This window comes from Haliotis rubra, unplaced genomic scaffold (assembly GCF_003918875.1).
Source record: "Haliotis rubra isolate DU_JTF1 unplaced genomic scaffold, ASM391887v1 Scf932, whole genome shotgun sequence".
Taxonomy (NCBI): domain Eukaryota; kingdom Metazoa; phylum Mollusca; class Gastropoda; order Lepetellida; family Haliotidae; genus Haliotis; species Haliotis rubra.
The window spans coordinates 260925-282264 of NW_025767671.1; positions in this window are offsets into that span (position 1 = coordinate 260925).

Consider the following 21340-nt stretch of genomic DNA (forward strand, 5'->3'; position numbering starts at 1 on the left):
GAACAATATAGTGAATATATTATTGCTGCTAGGATCAATGACTGACAATATAATGAGCAAAACGTAGATTACGCACAATAGGAATGATCACTGGGTATTGATTTTGTCCGCGCCTGGCAACTAAGACAGTACTGATGACATGTTAGTTATGTGATAAAACAGTAAATAATATACTTTATTGTTACAAGGTCCGACGCATGGTGCCAAAACATGTAAGTCAACAGCAGAATATTAACAGTTTGCTTTCAAATGGAGACACGTCAACAAACACATCGATCTATTGACAAGATAGTTCCTGGATTGCTAAACCATAGAAATACCCGTTTTCAATTCAGTAATGTTTCCGAACTCAGGAATCAACAATTCATGATTAGGGTTTAAAGATCCACTCGATATATTGCAAATGTTTGTATTTGTGCATAATGATATCGATTTCAACTGATGAGGCGGAATGAGTAGTCAAGTTAAGTAACGTAGCAAATATCCAATATCATCCCACATTATCTTAGTCAGCAGATATATATATATATAATGGGTGCAACACCTTGCCAGTATGTCCGTTAGGAGATATGTTTATAATTTACTTCAGTTGCATGGCGATTAATCTGTAATCACAACCAACCAACATCAAGAACCCTTTTGCGATTAATTCCAATTTCACAACAATCAAGATATGCTCCCCATACCAGTGGAACATATACATTAACATTTGGGAACAGTCATACAACTTATGACAACCTTTCGGTTTTCGAAAGTACATATAGGGTGTTCAGACAAGGCACAACACAACAAACTTACCAACACAACAAAAGAAACAAATATCCCTGTAAACACCAACACTTACCATCCACTGACCTACCTCAGTTATGTATAAAAGTATTGTCCACATATGTTTTTGATATATGCTAGTAGCTTTAATGCGAGACCAAAAGCCACTGACATAAACGTAAATACATTAGGAAACTTCTGGCCTCTATGAATCTACACCATTGAATCTACACCTTTGATACATATGCTCATCGAATATTGCCGTATGCCCTTTTACCATGTATGCTATGACCGCATTTGGAGAGTCTGACATTTCCAGGCATGAATTCAAAAGATGACACTTCAGAAAATGCTTGATCACAGAGTATTTCCAATACACTCCTTTCAATTGTAATAGGCGATGCAATTTTCGAATCTTTTCTAAAAAGTTTACTAGGGTTGGAAATATGAACATTGATTTAGGTGGGGAAACATTTGTAAACTTATCAATTTTGTCGTGCCCTAGAAACGTATATATTATTCCGTTTTTATAGGTTCATATTACCTGTGCCCAAACAAGATGATCCCAGATTTTCCCACTATATAAAATGCTGGGTTCACATTATTTTATCTTAAAAAAATGAAGCCATTAACATCCAGGGTTATATGACCTCATCACGGTGCTACCGATAAGGGTCTGGCTGAGCAAAACATGTTTATGCAAGCTGACACATCTCCATGACGTCAACAACTGAATCACTTCCCTTCAATCTGTTGTCAGTTGTTTAGGCAAATGGGAGAAGGGGGAAAAAAGGGTTCCATACAGGTTTTAAGCCATTAAGCGTTTGCGTAAATGTTAAATTCACGCGGGTTTCATGTTTCGCAAAGAAATATTACCCATTTCCAGTTTATTGTTCTTTTAAGACACGACAACATTGCAATAATGCAGAGGAGTTGTTCTATACATGGTCCGTACATGCAGTAGCGTTGATCACCGGTTTCATTATTCAATTTGTCATGGGTACAATGTATCTTTGCGCAAGTAACTCAAAGTTAAATAGGATATGCTTGTTTTCATATGTAGCTTGCGCATTTTATGCAGCTTATCTGGAGGTCTGTAGAAGGATCAGTGCCTTAATATCTTGTACAAATACCTCCCAACCTTTCCCCGTTTCCACGACCTCACGAATAATTGAAGAATGTGAAGCTGAATGAGACACCACACAAGCACGTCCCAAATACAATGTATGTACAGGGACGCGCACACTTACGTATGCCACCAAACACGTTATAGTAAAGCATTCTGGTGGCCTTTCCACATTCCATAAAATCAAATATAAGTTTGATCATCTTACACTGCAAACATTACAGAATAACAACCATGATTAAATGAAGAGATTAAGACTTAGGTGTGTCACATCTCACCAGTAAAGGGAACAAGTTTCAAGATAACGGGACACCCATCTTCATTTTACTCACTGAAATAAGAAACCATTATCGTGGGAGAACCATACCCGCTACTAGCTGCACGACAGGTGATGCAGAAATACCCAACTCAGACCATTATACTGACTACATAATAATTATAGCACTGTCACGATGGCGGTCCTAGACGGTTGCATGCATATTGAATTTGAACAATACAAACTTAAAATATACTATAATTCTTCATCGCTGTTTTTGCAATGTGTCTTTAGTACAAGCTATGATTTACACACCACAGTGTGTTTAGAAAAGCGATAAAATGCATTCAATGGCCATACATAACATTGAATAGAATTGGCACTTGTGGGTTTCTGCTGACATATGGGTTGATGTGAGCCCATTCTGCCATACCATTGGTATCCGCTACAAACACACGCGAAGGCAAGTCACCAGAAAAAAACCCGGGAACGTATGGTACCAGTAACCAAAGGTTTTATTCATTCGCCACTTGTGTGCTAGTCGCAGAACAATCGATGTATATTGCTTCAAATAGCTTCATCTCAAATAGACTCCACCCATACAAATTCAACAACAAATAAACAATCAAACAATCAAACACACTCATACAAACCGCACACTGTACAAAAAGCCACACAATCTAAGCGCCCTGCGGTGCAGAGCATATGTGGCAAACAAGGTGGGACAAAAAGGATGATGCTGTGAAAAATATATAACTTCTGCCAAGAGACTGCTATGATTTTAGAGATAAATTACCAGTCAGATTTCAGTCAGGCCTTTGGGCAGAAAATGCATCTGTCTTAATATTCCATGATATTTCTACAAAGGAAAAATAACTCTTTAATTAACCTTTTAATATTGTGTAATGTATGTACATTGATTTAATACTGCGGATTCAAATTTGCTGATTGTTGATTTGCGACTTCTCAGTACCATTTATGTCATATTCTTTATATTATACGTGCATATGTTCTCTCTTATTGTGGTATGTGTACACATATGGATAAAAGTATGGTGTATCCCATCAGCAAGCGTAAATCGGGTCCTTAAACTCCTTACACTTCTGTTTGGTCGTGTATAACGCGTTATACATATAGTTTGTCGAAGTGCATTATTAAAGAAACATTAAGATGAGGCAGCATCAATATTTGGTAAGCACCAAAACAATGGAGGGAAGAACTAACAATTCGGTTTCTTAATTGGTTCCAGCACTGAACATTGGTGTATGTGTTTTTTTAGACAACAAAGATCTGGGCCATCAGAAGCTTTCCTTCATCGAACACACGCTGTGGGCTATTATTGATGGATTGTTTATAGTGGGTTATTGTTATAACAATAGTCATCGTTGTAGTCTTTGTTTTCGAAATGGAAATGCATTTATAAAATATGTCGCCTTCATAGTGTGTATACATGTTAAGCATCTAAATTGCTAACAGCTGAAGGGATGATGTAAATCCAGCTAGGCCCATGCAGGAAGTAAATATTTTTTTTTTTTTTTTTTTATTTGTTCCCATGGTTACAAAGTCAATAACAAGGGTATATGGTAGCAACAAGCACAGAAAAGGTGAAGATACATTGCTGTAGAGATATAATGGTAATTAGTTGCTGAATGCTGGGATGAGCGAATTCCATTTAAGATTGAATTTCTCAATTTCATTGTTTCTCTTTGAAATAAATTTTTCTACAGAAAATATCTCTTTTAATACCTCTTTATAATTACTGAATTTTGGAATTGATTTTTTTATATTACATAAATTGATATGTTTTTTGGCAGAGATCATGATTTGATTTAGTAATACATCATTATGCAATGAACCAAACCAAATCAAATATTTTGTGATGTTTATTTTTCGTGGAAGATAGTTATTAATCCAGAGTTCGAGATCATTCCAGAATTTCATGCTTTCACAGCATTCCCAATAAACATGACAAATGCTCTCAGAAACATTATTGCAAAACTACACAAATCATTGTCAATCAGGTTCATTCTCGATAATTCTTTTTAGTATAAATAACCCTTTGCAAAATCTGTATTGAAAATCAAGAAGTTTAACGTCTTTCAATCCATGTCTATAAGAGTTAAAGATTTTGTACCAATCAAACTCGGAATCATTGAATATAGTTTCCCATTTAGTACAAATTTCAAGTTTATCATTTTTAGAAATCAGCTTGTCATAAAATATTCTTGAACCTTTGGAGAGCTTTAACATATTTCTTTGGTAAACATTGATGTATAAATTGTAGGAAGGAATGATTCTTGTCCTTTTAATAACATTTTTCCAAATATCAGGTAAGATGTGAAGTAGATATTTATAGTCTAATAGTGTCCCTCTTATTTTGTATTTTATCTTTAACTTATCAAATGGCATAAATCCATGTTCATCACATAAATCCTTTACTGTCAATAAGCCCTTATCCGCCCAGTGAATAATAACATGGCAAGGGTTTTTTATAATAGTGATTGAGCCATAATGGTTCTGCAAGAATGTAATCAATATTGTCAGAATCAGCATTGAACTTTTTGCAATAATTATTCCATGCTTTTAAAACATCTTTCCAATAAGGGTTTTCAATGTTGAGTATTTTGTCAATATTTGCTCCATACTTGAAGATATCATTATAAGGTATATTACAAGGATTATTGTCGGATGATTTTTTACAGTAGAGCCTAAGAGTGGATAATTTTAGAGCTTCAATAAATATTTTTATATCTACCATACCCAGTCCCCCCTTCAGTCTTTAATCTTTTCATTGTGGTTCTTTTTATTTTATCATTTTTATCATTCCAAATGAATTTGAAAAATATCTTTTCAAGGGATTTAATAAAGTCATCTGGAGGATTGGGCAATGAACTGAAAATATGTACTAATTTTGAAAGGGCTAATGTTTTTATGACAGTGATTTTTCCTATCAATGTCAAATGTCTTTTTCTCCATACTGCTAATAATCTGTTTATTTCTTCCAGTCTTTTTCTTGTATTAATCACCCATAGATCAGCAAGGTTTGGGGTAAATTTGATTCCCAGAACATCAAACTCTCCATTATACCATTCAATTTTCAAACTTTTACATAATATTTCTTCACTGCCTGCCTTTGAGCCAATCCAGATAGCTTTAGTCTTATCTATATTTATTTTCAGACCTGACATCTTATAAAAAGTATTGATTGTTTCAATAGCTGCATAAAGTCTCTCATCTATACCATCAAGAAATAATTCGGTATCATCAGCATATTGGCCTAACTTGTATTCTTTATCATCAATAACAATGCCTTTAATTTTATCATTATTTCTTATCATACATCCCAAGATTTCAGCTACAAAGAGGAATAAATATGGTGATAAGGGATCCCCCCTGTCTACAACCCCTTTCATTTACAAAAAAGTCAGATAAGTGGCCGTTTTGTATCACGCAAGAAGTTGTGTGATATGTTAGTAGATTAATCCAGCGTATTATTTGTGGACCAAATCCAAACTTCTTAAGGACAGAATTGATGAAATCTTTTGAAACTGTGTCAAAAGCTTTTTCAAAATCAATTAGAATAAGTAATCCTGGCATGTTTCTTTTTTTTCGTTTCAAACATGATGTCATATAATAATCTTGTATTTTCACTAATAGTTCTACCTGGAATAAAACCTGTTTGGTTTTCATGTATAAAGAAATCTAAAGTCTTTTTTTAAACGGTTTGTTATACATGCACTAAGTATTTTATACAGGGCATTTAAAAGAGTGATTGGTCTCCAATTCTTTAATTGAGTTCTATCTTTATTTGCTTTGGGTATGCATGTTATAACCCCTCTCTTCATTGTCAAAGATAATTCATTCTTAACAGAAACATCATTAACAAATCGGAAAATCCATGTTTTAAGGCTATTCCAGAAAAATTTAAAGAAATCAACAGGGAATCCATCAATACCAGGACTTTTATTGTTTTTCATATTTTTCACTGCAAAGGTGATTTCATCCATATCAATATCTTTTTCGAGTTCTTCTTTTAATTCATCATTCAGTGTAGGTGCTTCAACGTTCTGTAAATTAACATTTTCTTCCAAGTTGCTGTTTGCTGAATAGAGAGTCTTATAAAAAGTTCTCAGTTGCTTTAAGATAGAGATGCTATCTGTAATCTCCTCATTATTGTTAGTAACAATTTTATTTATAGATTTGCTGACAAAAGTTCTTTTTTCTAGATTACAAAAGTATTTGGTTGGTTTTTCTCCTTCTTCATACCACAAAATTCTATTTCTAATCTGAATACTTTTTACTTCTTCTTCCTTTATTTGTTCTAGTTCCATCTTATGTTTAGAAAGTTCTGACAGCATGGCCTCATCTATATTTTGGAAATCTTTCCTGATACTGTCTTCACAGTCTCTTATTTTCATTTCCAATTCAGTAGTCCTATTATTTTTTTGCTTTTTCAAAAAAGATGCAAAAGAGATAGATTTGCCTCTAACTTTCATAAGAAAAGTTTCCATGAATAAACTATCACTTATTTTAAGTTTAACCTTATCGCAGTTCTGATCAATATTCTTAATCTCAGAAGTATCATTTTCAGAATATTCTTCAATTGTTTCTTTTAGAATTTCCTTAACCAAATTACTGTATTCGGGATGAAGCAATAACGACGTATTAAATTTCCAATAGCCCTTGCCTCTATTCTGATTAACAGTGTTTGAGAGGGTTAATGATATAGCTGAATGGTCGGTTTTGTAACCTGGTAAAATAGCAGAATCCAAAGTTATATCAAACATGTCGTGAGAAATCAGGAAAAAATCAAGTCTAGCTTGTTTCCTTGGATTCTTTTTCCACCATGTATATTTTCTAGTATTTGTGTTCAATTCCCTCCATACATCAAAAAGGTCATGATTTTGCAAGTTTTCCATGACAATATCCCTGGATTTAGGATTATTTAAGTGTCTGTAATTTTCTAAATCAAGTGAAGGGTCCAAAACAAGATTCCAATCTCCAACAATTACTAATGAATCATTGTCAAGAGAAAGTATATTTTCAAATAGTTTGATATAGAAGTTGGGATCGTCATTGTTTGGACCATATAAGTTTGTTAATGTAAATCTTTTGTCTTCAACAGTAATGTCTACAATAATGAAATTGCCATTTTCATCTTTGATGGTTCTGTGGATAGTAAGATCTACATCATTATTAAAGAGTATTGCCACTCCCCTGGCGTTAGATCTAAAAGGTGCTATGGTACTTTGAAGTCCCCATTCATTTCTCATAATATTGATGTCATCATTGGCTAAATGGATATCTTGTAAACAGATAATTGAGTAACACTTTTTTCTATAAAAATTCATAACTTCCTTCTCTTGTTTTTATCACCTAGTCCTCTACAGTTTGCTGAAATCATTTTTATCTTTTTGATATTATCTGTAGACATCTCAGACAAGTATATAATTAGACATGAAATAAATCAAAGTATAAACTGGGATGGCAAGGCAGTGTTTTGGTTGATTTTCTAAAATGAGAGTATGCTCAAAGTATACATTTGTAGAAGTTAATTGGCTTTTGTTATCACTGAAGCTGAAATTAAAACAATTGAATTGAGAATGAATACAATATGAGCCGTGATATACATTCAGTACCTGGGAAAATTTGAAGAACAATGTAATTTGAACCTGATGGGAACAAGTTTTAGTCAACAACTGAGGAAATGAAATAAATAAAAAAAGAAACATGAAAAATATAAAAACAAAGAAAAACCGGGGCATGCCCTTTGACCGAATACTCCAGATATAGATAAATCGTCCCAATGTGGAAAATGGATGTCTACTGGCAATCAATATCACTCGTGGTGGAGATACGCGTTATACAGTAAAAACATGGTACTCGGTACTGACGTCAGTGACGGTAGAACATGCTAGAAGGCTTCAATGAATAAAGTTTACACTCAGTCAAAGTCTTTGCAATGCAAATACACATCTGCAAAATAACATTGGCATTCTCAATACGTACCTGCTGATATATTTCAACATACTCATCTCATGTAAAGCAAAGTAGACATACATCAGCATCGCACATGTCACTCATGATGGCAAACATCAAAACATCCGGTTCATAGCCTCGGAGTGAATGCATTCTAAAAATAGCAAAGCACGTGTCAATATTTTGTAAACAAAGTCCACAGTGAATATAGTATGATCACTGCTATAATCATATTTTGTGAATGTTCAAAGTCGTTGCACATTTGGGATACACAAAACTCATGTCCATTCTTATTATAGTCAACGGGAAAAGAAACGAAAGGGGAATTGTCACAAGCCAGGCAAGTGAAATTGAGTGACCTAGGGTGTCTCATCTATGTCTACTGTTCTCCACTGTTGTTGGGGGTTCTTTCTCACTTGAAGAGACAGCTCAATTCCCTTTTCGAGGATCCTAGTTTGCACCTTGTATTTCTTTCTCAGTTCGAAGGCGCGATTAGCAAGTCGACCTCTCTGTTTTTTTAGAAGCACTGGCAGATCCGTACGGATAGTGACTTTCTTCTCTTTTAGTGAAGTAAAGTTTCTCAGTGCAGCATTAAACACAGTTTGCCTATCCTCTACCCTTACAAACTTCACTACAATAGGCTCTGGCATCGATGCTCTGAAATTCACAGGATCCGTGCTCTTACGAGGTAACCTATGCACATTGACAAACAACATCTCAGCTGCATTTTTAACCCCTATCGCACTGAAGGTCTCTCTAGCTGCCAACTCGGAGTCATTATCGTCGGGCACACCGTATATCAATAAATTGTTCTTGCGGGAATATAGTTCCTGAATTAAAAGCTTCTTTTCGAAGTCCGCCTTCATTTCTTTCATATCCAACTTCAGTTTGTTTATTTCGCTTGTGTTCGATTCTATTTGTTCTGCGTTGAATTGAACTGAGGCTAAAATATCATCTGTTTTTCCGTGGAGCTCTTTAATTTCGTTTGCCATAGTGTCCATTCTACTTACTATTTCAGTAGTTTGCTCTTTCAAGGCGAGGGCGATGAAGTGTTTCAGGTCTGATCTCTCGGGGTCGTCATGAGCAATGGCTGCCTGTCTACCCGGCGTGTTCATCATGTCGGGTGAAGTATTTGGGTCTGATCTTGACGGCTGCTGAATTTCGGCCTCTTGTGTGCCCGATCGAGGGTTTGAAATACCTTCAGAGAGATTCTTAGCGCCACCCTATTCCCTCTTCTTGTGTTGGACATATTTGCTTAATTTCTGGATGTATCGAGACTTGCGAGCAAAATTAGCGTGCGATCATGAGCACAGCGCCACCTGGAAATCCAACTGGGGTCCATGCAGGTTGCAAAGGCACTGTAAGTCCCCATGGTCCCTAGTATGGTGATCTACCTTCAGTTGTTGGCGATCTATAGCCCAATTTTGCATGGTATTGTCCAGAAATAATGTTCTACTTTTAAAGATATATGCTAGCTATTTTTAACTCAATCTGTGATAATCTAGTGGTTTTACTGCCCTTCGTTGACAGCGTTTTATATATTATATGTATGTATTATAAATTTAGAACTAGTTTGGCTGAAATATTGCCGATGTGACTTTAAATCTTTAATCACTCACTCACTCACCTAGACGGGTGGTAGAATGGGCCCGGTTCTACCAATCGGCTGGTCATGCCAAGCCCTGTGCATGGTAAGTACGTTGCACAAAGTTTGATTTGATCTTTTCCAAAATATATATTTTGATCTTGGCGATAAATATTTGGTGAAAATATAATTACTGATATGTTAATTTGCCTAGAGTCCTATGCCAGAAGGCGGTGGCTCATGGGCCAATCCGGTAGGACATTTCTTTTTAAGATTTTTCCTTCTTGCGTATACCCTCCTAGTATCCTTGGTGTCGTCTGTTTGAGATCCATAGACATGAGACATCGTCCTTGTTGACACTCCGTGGTGGGTGAGGATCTAGGAGGGTGAAACATATATATTTACCATGGCATCCCCCAACACAAGAAAACTCCGTTCCTACGAATCCGATGATTCGTTTCCCTCTGGGGATGAGCTTCCTACATCTCTCACCAGCCCTGACAATTGGCCTCATTTCCTCGTCATGTCTGCTCCTGATGGTGGCCCTCTCAAGTTGAACCCATTTGCTGTGGCAAAGGGCATTGAAGGCCTAGCCGGTGATGTAAAGGAGATTAAAAAGCTGCGATCTGGTTCTCTGCTCATTGAGTGTAAGAAACAGATACAATCTCAAATTCTGCTCAACTCAAAATCGTTAGCAAATGTTCCTGTTGAGGTGTCCCCTCACAGGACATTGAATACAAGCAAAGGCATTGTCCGTCATATTGGACGTTGTCTTGTTGATATAAATGAAATTGACATCGTGGCAGAATTGCAGTCACAAGGAGTTACTGATGTTAAACGATTCACGGTCAAAAAGAATAACGAGAATACTGGTGAAATCTCCTCCGGGTGATAGAGCTTCTGGTGGATCATCCATCCTGGTGAGGAACAATATTATCCATGGCTCAGTTCCACTTAAAACAAATCTTCAAGTCGTTGCAGTCCGACTCACATTACAGGTTGCTTTTACGTTATGTCCTTTGTACATTCCGCCATCATCAGCTGTTCAACTAACCGATCTGCAAGCTCCTTATGATAAACTACCTAAACCCTATGTAATCATAGGGGATATAAATGGCCACAACCCACTCTGGGATGGTATTTATACAAACACCAAAGGTAAATTACTGGAGGATTTTATTTCAAATAATGATTTATGCATTTATAATGACGGTGCACAGGAACATATTCAGCTCTTGACGTGTCTATTATTGACTCTAACCTACTGAGTGAATTCGAATGGTCGGTCCATGACGACCTCTGTGGAAGTGACCATTTCCCAACAATACTAAAATCCGTGAATCCATCAGATGTTCCTCCATCATCAAGATAGAATTTTAAAAAGGCTAACTGGCCTTTATATGAAGCTCTCTGTGCTGACAAACTCAAGCCTGAACTTGTTCATGATATTCCTGATGCCATAAAATGTTTTTCAGATGAACTAAATAACATAGCTGACGTGTGTATCCCAAAGTCCTCTGCAGTTCCTCACGTCCGAGAACCATGGTTTAACGATGATTGCAAACATGCTAGGAAGGCACGGAAGAAAGCCGAGCATTTTTTCCGTTGCCATCCTATGGTCCACAATTTAGACAAATTTAAAATTTTGAACGCGAAAGCAAAGCGTACTTCAAGCAAAGTAAACGCCACTCTTGGCGAAACTATGTATCAAAAATTAATTCGTGCACGACCATATCAAAGGTGTGGAATATGATCCAGAAAATCGAGGATAAGGGCTCTAAATATAGCATTCAACATCTAAAAGATGGGAACCAATTATTGACACATAAATCAGATATTGCAAATAAACTCGGTGAGACGTTGGCCAAGCAGTCTTCCTCATCTAATTATGTACCTGAATTCCACAAATTTCAAAAACTGCAAGAAAAGAAATCTATTAATTTCAATTCAGATAATGGGGAAGACTACAATGAAACCTTTTCGATACATGAGCTTCATACTGCTCTTGATCAGGCTCACGATGCTGCTTCTGGAGCTGATACCATACATTATCAACTCCTGAAGCACTTGCCAGAGTCATGTTTGGAGACACTCTTACATATTTTTGATGACATTTGGACAACTGGAAAATTCCCTTCGTCGTGGCATGATGCTATAATTGTTCCCCTCCCTAAACCTGGACGTGATGATACTGATCCTTCCAATTATAGGCCAATATCATGAACTAGCTGTGTTTGCAAGACCATGACACCCAAATAAATAATCGACTTGTTTGGTACTTGGAAACTAATAACTTAATAACGGATATATCTTTTTCGATTTAGAAAAAGCATACGACACGACCTGGAAACATGGAATTTTAAAAGATTTACATGACTTTGGATTACGAGGCCGTTTGCCTCAATTTATATCCAACTTTTTAAATGACAGGCAGTTTCAAGTCCGAGCGGGTTCTACCCTGTCTGGTCATTACAATCAGGATCAGGGTGTCCCTCAAGGCAGTATTTTGTCTGTCACATTGTTTAGTATCAAGATCAACAGTTTATCCAAGGTTTTAAATGATACAATCGATTGATCACTTTTTGTGGATGCTTTTAATATTTCTTGTCGTGGTAAAAATATGCATACAATTGAACGGCAACTGTGTTTAAACAAAATAAATAAATGGTGTCTTGAAAACGGCTTTACATTTTCTTAATCAAAAACAAATTGCATACATTTCTGCCGTAAATATAAACCACTTAAAGACCCTGAACTATCTCTAAGTGGCACACCCATCAAAGTTGTGAAGGAGGCCAAGTTTTTGGGTGTTATTTTCGACTCACATTTAACCTTTCTCCCACATATATCTCTTAAAGCTAAATGCCTGTTAAAAGTTGTTTCCAACTCTAAGTAGGGAAGGGACCAAACTACCCTCCTTCACTTATACAGATCACTCATCCGTTCTAAACTAGATTACGGTTCCATCATATACGGTGGAGCTTGTAAAAGCAACCTAAAACTATTAGATTCTGTCCACCACCAAGGTCTAAGACTTTGTCTTGGGTCTTTCAGAACTTCTCCTTTTGACAGTCTCTAAGTCGAGGTTGATGAGCCTTCTCTTAACCAACGTCGTATCAAATTATCTTTACAATATCTCACTAAACTACATTCAACTATAGTCTAACCCTGCATATAATTGTGTTTTCGAACGTCTTTATGAGGATTTGTACGACAAAAAGACTTCTCTTGTTCCACCTCGTGGGCTAAGAATTAAACCTTTCATTTCTGCTGCTGGCATTGAGCTGGGAAATATAGCTTCTTCCCGCCTTCTTTCTTCTCCTCCTTGGTAATAGGTAAGACCAGAAGTTGACCTAACACTTACAACGTTTAAAAAGTCATACACCAATGCACTACAATATAAACAACAATAAAATCAATTAAAAAGTAAATATAATACATACAAATCCTTATTCACACATGGGTCCAAGGATGGTGGCGCAGTTGCTTGTGCCACTGTCATTGGATCCAGAACTATCTCTTCTAGATTACCGGGCGATAGTTCTATTTTCGCAGCCGAAGCAAATGCCATATTGGCAGAGCTTAAGTATATAAAAAAACATCCCAATATAGACAATATATATTTTTTTCAGATTCTCTTTTTTGCCTTCAGGCTATTAAAAAACTTTCTTGTAAACATCCACTTTTAATTGAAATTATTGAACTATATAATAATCTTGCTACTGGCCAATACGACATTGTCCTCTGTTGATTACCCAGCCACGTTGGAATTTCTGGGAATACAATGGCCGATTTTGCTGCTAGGGCAGCACTCAACAAATCTGTGACACCACTTCTTATTCCATACTCTGATTACAAAGTTAGCATTAGAACTTACATCCGTGATCTAATGCAAAAGAAGTGGGTAGGTATCAATAAATTAGGTAGGTATCAATAAATTACATGTAATAAAACCAACTATCGGTTACACCTACTTGGGTTGTCAGTCCAGATCTGAAGAGGTCATCCTACGACCATGTCATATTGGCCATTCTCTGTACACACATGAGTATTTACTTAAAGGTGAGGATCCTCCATTTTGCATCCCTTGTGATGAGGAAACCACAGTTAAGCATGTCCTGCTTGACTGTATTTTGATTTTTCCATCACAAGGGATAAATATTTCAGTGTCAAAACAAAGAAGGATCTTTTTAATAATGTACATTAATTATCGAATTTTTAAAAGAAATTGAATTATTGGATACATTTTGAACAATATGTTTTGTAAATAGTTAATGTCCTTTTACTATCAATGGTAGTATAAATTAGCAAACTGCAATTGTTAGTGACTGTGTCCTCAAGGGGGGTTAAAGTATAGTAACATTATTGTCCTCCTGAGAGGATACGTAAGTCCCAAAACTTTCAAAGTCAATTTAGCTCAACCATGTTTTTTAAACGTAGAATATTTGTTATTTTAAATTATGGCTAATTTCCCTTCCATCGCCAGCGGCTGAGGGAATGGTGTAAATTCAGCTAGGGCCCATGCATGAAGCAAATGTACTGTAAGTCCCCATAGTCCCTAGTATGGTGATCTACCTGTAGCAGTGATGAAATTTCAGGGTTTGATCCCCTGGTATTTCATATGGTTGATTTAAAATTAAAATGTATCAATTTCCCAGTTGTATTTTTAACAATGTCATTATGTTGCGGGTGAGGTCATTTTAATATGTCATAAAATGCAAATAAAAATTATAAAATAATAGTTCATAAAAAAAAGGTTTTAGGTGGTAGTATTTTATAGGTTATTTAGTTCATTTGTGGCGAAAAGAGATATTACAACTTGGAGCCCCCAGTGAGGATCCAGTGACATGGCTAAACCGCCTACCACATCTCGTTACATCGTCTGACTCTGAGCAACTCGTCATGTGATCGTCACTAGAAGACAACCAACGGTTCGGTGAGAACTTTCTCATACATTGTACACCCAAATTACATATTGCGTGTTATTGACGATCCAATTCTGTCAGGCGTCAGGGGAAACTGTGTCCCAGGCCTTGATCGCTACATGAACTTTTGAATTTTGAATAATGTGAAGTCATACGTGGACCTGTGAATTACTTTTATTGAAATATTGATATATTGGACATTATTGATATACATATTTACATTTGCAATTTACATTTTAGGGGTTTACATCTTCATAGCTACATTTGCCCTATCATATATATGTTTTAGCAATGTGTTGTTTATTGTTTTATGTACCTGTTTATGTGAATGAATGTTTATTGACAGTGCAGTGAAGGCATGCAGTGATGGGTAATGGTTGAGCTTGTGTGATGTAACATACTCCCCCCACACACGCACCTTGTCACATATATTTAGCAAACAAACAAAACAGTGTTACTTCTTATAAAAAAGTTAAGATTAGGTTTATTTAAACATAAGTTAGTCAATTAAATTAATAACATTATCTAAAGTATAAATATTTGTTTCCCTTGTCTTGTTGGTGTTGACTTGGGCTGTGGAAGTGTCGTGGCAGCATTACCTGCCTGTGTGTCTCTGGGTCTCCCTTGTTGCACCCTTCACTTACTCACCTTTCACCTATGTAGTTGCATTGCTGATACACTTATCCTCTTTGTAGTTTGGTTTACTTGTCCTATGGTTCCCGTAGTTATGGTAGTGTCATAGTGGCTCATAAGATAGAACAGGATCATAAGTTGATAGAGGAATTGGAGTCTAAAGAGATACCGCCTTTGGAAGATGGGGATGAAGATGAACCTTCTCTTAGGTCAGGCTCTTAAGTCAATGAGTGTAACATCTAAGGTGAATAGTGCTGAGGAGTTGTAAACCTAAGGATTCTGTGTCAGGGGATAAGGGTTTTAGCTTTCAGAGTCCTCAAGGTTCTGGCCAGTTAACTGCCATGCCAGGTCCCATTCCTCGTCTGTCATTGTTCTTTGGTGAATCGGGTAAAGGAGAAGCTCCATACGATCTGTGGATATATGAAGTCAACTGTCTTCTAGCAGAGAAAACTTACCCGAAGAATATCATATTCGAGGCTGTGCGTCGTTCACTTAAGGGCAAGGCAGGCAAAGTGGCTTCACTCTTAGGATCTCGAGACCGTGTTGAACAAGTTACAGAGTGTTTATGGAACATGCGAGGAGAGTGAGTCTCTTATGGCAAGCTTCTACAGTGCTAAGCTATTACCAGATGAAGATGTAACCACATGGGGTTGTAGGCTAGAGGATCTTTATGCCAAGGCTACACAGAATAGTAATCCCTCGGTAGATGAAATCAATCAAGCCCTTAAAAGTGTATTTTGGCAAGGACTTAAGCCAGCCCTTAAGGATATCTCTGGTCATAAGTATGATTCCATTCGAGACTTTGACATGTTTCGGGTTGCAATACGGAGATTGGAACATGAGTTGAGTCTAAGGAATCCTCCCGAAGTTTCAAAGAAACCTCTTCCAGTTAAGATGGCTTTTCGAACACCCTCTGAGATGCAAGAGTTAAAAGATATGGTTAAGGAATTGTCTGCAGAGTTGACCAATATCAAGAAAGAGATGACAAAGCCCCAAAGTAATTCTCCTGCTCAAAGCCATACAGGTAATGGCAATCCAAGGAAAGGCAGATATAACCCTAATGTAGGCAAAGGTCAGAATGTTCGTGGCAGAACAACTTATGATACCCCTTACCTACCATACAAGGGTCAGACTTCGCCCGAAGGGAATTCATTACCAGTTTGTGGGAAATGTGGACAGCTTGGTCATATTTGGCGCGGTTGTAGGATAAACATGGATCATCATCAGCCTTTAAACGGATGGGGACCCATGGGCATGGGCAACTCATGGGTCAGTTTGCCTTGTTCTCAAACAACAAATACTTCCCAGAAGGATTAGTTGGAGAATCCAATGAGACATCGGTAGTAGTTTGTGACAAGCCATGTATAGCTTAATTGATACAGGTTCAACAGTTTCGACCGTTAGTGAGTCCTTTTACAAACAACGTCTCTCGCATCTTCCGCTCCATACTCTTGAAATGTTGATAGACATTGAATGTGCAGATGGTGGTACTTTGCCATATTTAGGATTCATAGCTGTTGACTTGTCAACGTCAGGGGTTGCTTCGAAAAACAACATGCAGTGTTTGTTACTGGTCGTGCCTGATAGTCGCTATAACTACTCAGTACATATCTTGTTAGGAACAAATGTCCTCTCAACTCTTCTGAATAGATGCAAATCGGAGCATGGTCCAAGGTTTCTTCAACAAGCAAAACTGCACAGCCCATGGTACTTTACTTTTCGAAACATGGTCATCAGAGAGAAAGAACTGGTTAAACAAAATTGGAGATTAGGACTTGTAAGGAATGCAGAAGGAAGAAGTGTTATTGTGCCAGCTAATTCACAAGTTGTTCTTTGGGGATCTGTTGACAAGGAGATATGTTATCCAAAAGCACTGGCTACTCTACAGGCTAGTTGTAAATGAACAATACCTACTGATTTGGATGTATCGCCTTCTCTTGTGTACTACAAGTATCACAATCAAGATCCAGTTGAGGTCCATGTGTCAAACGTTACAACTCATACTGTAGTCATACAACCTAGAGCAGTAGTTTGTGAACCCCAACCAGTTTCTGTTGAAGATGTCAACTTAGATACCACATCTGACATGGAAAGCGTACTCAGTAAAATAGAAGTCCACCAGGGTAATCTATCTGAAGAGCAGTTATCAGCAGGACTTAGGGTTATCAAAGATCACATTGATGTCTTTTCTCATGGAGACTTAGACCTGGGTCATTCGTCTGCTGTTCAACATAGAATAGAATTAATGGACAACACTCCCTTTAAACAGCGCTACCGTAGGATTCCCCCATCGTTATTTGAGGAAGTAAGAGAACATCTGAAACAGTTACTGGCATGTGGTGTCATTCGAAAGTCCCACAGCCCCTGAGCTTCGAATATTGTTCTATGTCGGAAGAAAAATGGAAAACTTAGGATTTGTGTAGACTTTAGACAGTTCAATCAAGCCACGATAAAAGACAGCTTTGCTCTACCTAGAATAGATGAAGTACTTGATTGTTTGGTTGGAAATGTTTTTCCTATTCTAAGTTGGACACGAAATCGGGATATCACCAGGTCGAGATTGCAGAAGAGCACAAAGAACGCACCGCATTTGCTGTAGGTTCGCTTGGATTTTTTGAGTACAATAGGCTTCCATTTGGGCTCTGCAATAGTCCTGCAACATTTCAGCGATTGTTGCAAGATTGTCTAGGAGACTTACATCTGTCTATTTGTGTAATCTACATAGATGACTTGATCATTTTTGCTGATAGTTATGAGGAACATCTCCGTAGACTGACCAAAGTACTGCAGCAATTGAGAGAATGCAATCTAAAACTAGCCCCAGACAAGTGTGAGTTCTTTAAACAAAATGTACTTACATTGGACATGTCATATCCAAGAATGGTGTCGAACCAGATCCGTCCAAAGTTGAAACCATTAGAAATAGGCCAAGACCATCCAACCCAGAGGAAGTCAGAAAATTTCTAGGTTTCGCAGGGTATTATAGGAAGTTTGTTCACAACTTTTCACAGATATCCAAACCACTGTCTGTTGTAATGCCGAAACCAACTGACAAGAAAGGTAAATCAAAAGTGGATTGGATTTAGGGAGATGCTCAAGAACAAGCATTCATGGAACTTAAGGATAGACTCTCATCACCACCAGTATTGGGATTTTGTGATTATTCACTTCCATTCGAACTGCATACAGATGCAAGTCAAAGTGGGTTAGGTGCTGTTCTGTATCAAACACAAGATGGACACAACAGAGTTATATCTTATGCCAGTAGAGGATTATCAAAGCCAGAAAAAAACTACTGAGCCCATAAGTTAGAGTTTCTTGCTTTGAAATGGTCAATCACTGAGAAGTTTCATGAGTACTTGTATCAAAATGAATTCACCGTATTTACAGACAATAATCCTTTGACCTACATTCTAACCACAGCAAAGCTTGATGCAACGGGCCATAGATGGTTGGCTACATTATCAGCTTACAATTGTGACATTAGGTACCGGCCTGGAAAGTCCAATGTGGATGCAGATGTGTTATCTAGGATTCCAGGATATGCAACAGAGGCAAGTGAAAAGATTTCCTCAGAATCTATAAGGGACATTTGTCAGTCTGTGTCAGCATTTAACTATGTTGAGTGTTTGAGCATGTCACCTCATTCGGTACTTGATAATGAAGCTGGTCAAGATCTGAAGGAAATGAATCCAAAGGACTGGAGAAAAGAACAATTCCCGGATCAGACTTTGGTCAAGTCATAAAGTGGATTAGATTGGCACAAGCGCCAAAGAAAGGTCGTGTCACAGGTGAACTTAACTCTTATTTACAAACATTTGAGAATCTGAAACTACGTCAAGGTGTTCTTTACAGAATTACGGAAAGTTCTGAAGGCATTAATGAACAGTTAGTTATTCCCTCTCATTTACGGAAACAGGTTCTACAAAATTAACACAATGATATGGGACACTTGGGCAGAGACAGAACATTGTCTTTAATTAGAGAAAGATTCTTTTGGCCAGGAATGGCAGGAGAGACAGAGACCTCGATTAAGAGATGTACACGCTGTTTGGGCAGGAAGTCAAGAACAAGTTCTAAAGCACCATTAGTCAGTGTACAAACATCATATCCATTAGAACTGGTTGCCATGGATTTCTTGACATTGGAACCTTCCAAAAATAACTTCCAGTACATCTTGGTGATTACAGATCATTTTACCAAGTACTCATTAGCTGTTCCTACCAAGAATATGACTGCTCGTACGACTGCTGAAGCATTTCTGAACAACTTTGTATATCAGTTTGGTTATCCCGCTAGAATTCATTCAGATCAGGGTGCTAATTTTGAGGGACGCCTAATTCAAGAACTGTGTGCAATTACAGGTATAAAGAAATCAAGAACAACGCCTTATCACCCCATGGGTAATGGCAATGTGAAAGATTTAATCGCACCCTTCTCAGCATGTTAGGTACCTTAGAGCCAGATCAGAAAACAGACTGGAAAGTACACGTCGCACCTTTGGTCCACGCTTACAATTGTACACGTCATGAGACGACTGGGATTTCACCATTCTATTTGATGTACGATCGCCATCCCAGACTACCAATTGATTTGGCGTTAGGTATTGAAAGAAACTCAAAGGAACCACAACAGTCTTATACCAAAGCTCTAAAGGAACGGTTGCAGCAATCATATGATCTTGCAGCAAAACTTTCCAGGAAAGCCAAGCAAAGGCAAAACAAAGTTATGATCAGCAGGCACGAGGAGCAAAACGTCATAGTAGGCGACAGAGTGTTGGTACGAAAGCTTGCATTTGAAGGCAAACATAAACTTGCTGGTAAATGGGAAAATGAAGCATATGTTGTTGAAGAACATCCAAATTTAGATATTCCAGTGTATGTAGTCACTCCAGAAGCAGGAGAAGGAAAGTCTAAAATCATGCACAGAAATCATCTTCTTCCTATTAGCAGTGTTGACATTGATCAGAAGCAGCCCAACACCTAAGCCAAGGAATGTGTTAAAGAACCAGGTTACTGATAATCCAACAAGTGAGTATTCTCAGCATGATGAGACATGTGTTTTGAAAGTAACAGATGCCATAGAACAGTCAGGTGCCTCAATTCCAGGAACTTCAACTGAGACTGACGAAGTAGTAGTATCAAAACATGATGATAATGACAATGATGATGAATCGAGTGATTCTGTGTCAGATAGCGAAGATTCTAGATCAGAGTCTGCTGATGAAGCTATCGAATCAGAAACTGCGACATTATCTCAAGAACATGCTCAAGAAAATACTACAGAGTTGGATGAAAACAGTGCTACTGTGTCAATTGAAGTACAGAATCACACTTGCGATAACGAACCACGTTGTTCCGGACGACAGAGACGCAAACCTGCATGGCATACAAGTGGCGATTTTGTGATGGCACATGCAGTGCGTCCACCAGAGTGGCTCGAAAAGGCAAGATTCTTGGAAAATTTGGCAACGAGTGGAACTTTTGAACATCTCCCCTCCTAGGGTATCTGATGTACTGCTGTCAGTCATTCAAGGTCATGGTTGATGGCGGGGACGCCAATTTCTTCGTGGGGGGTAGTGTGTAGCAGTGATGAAATTTCAGGGTTTGATCCCCTGGCATTTCATATGGTTGATTTAAAATTAAAATGTATCAATTTCCCAGTTGTATTTTTAACAATGTCATTATGTTGCGGGTGAGGTCATTTTAATATGTCATAAAATGCAAATAAAAATTATAAAATAATAGTTCATAAAAAAAAGGTTTTAGGTGGTAGTATTTTATAGGTTATTTAGTTCATTTGTGGCGAAAAGAGATATTACATAACTTCAGTTGTTGGCGATCTATAGCCCGATTTTATATTGTGATGTTTTGAAATGATTTAACATTTTACACTGAACTCAAACTAGTTTTAATCGAATTGTGATATTCTAGTCGTTATACTGTCCTTCGCTGGCAGGTTTTTAAATAAATATACATATGTTTATTCTTAGTACCTCACTTTTTTGTCGTCATAATATGGCTGAAATATTGCCGATGTGACGTTAAATATTAACTCACTCATTCACT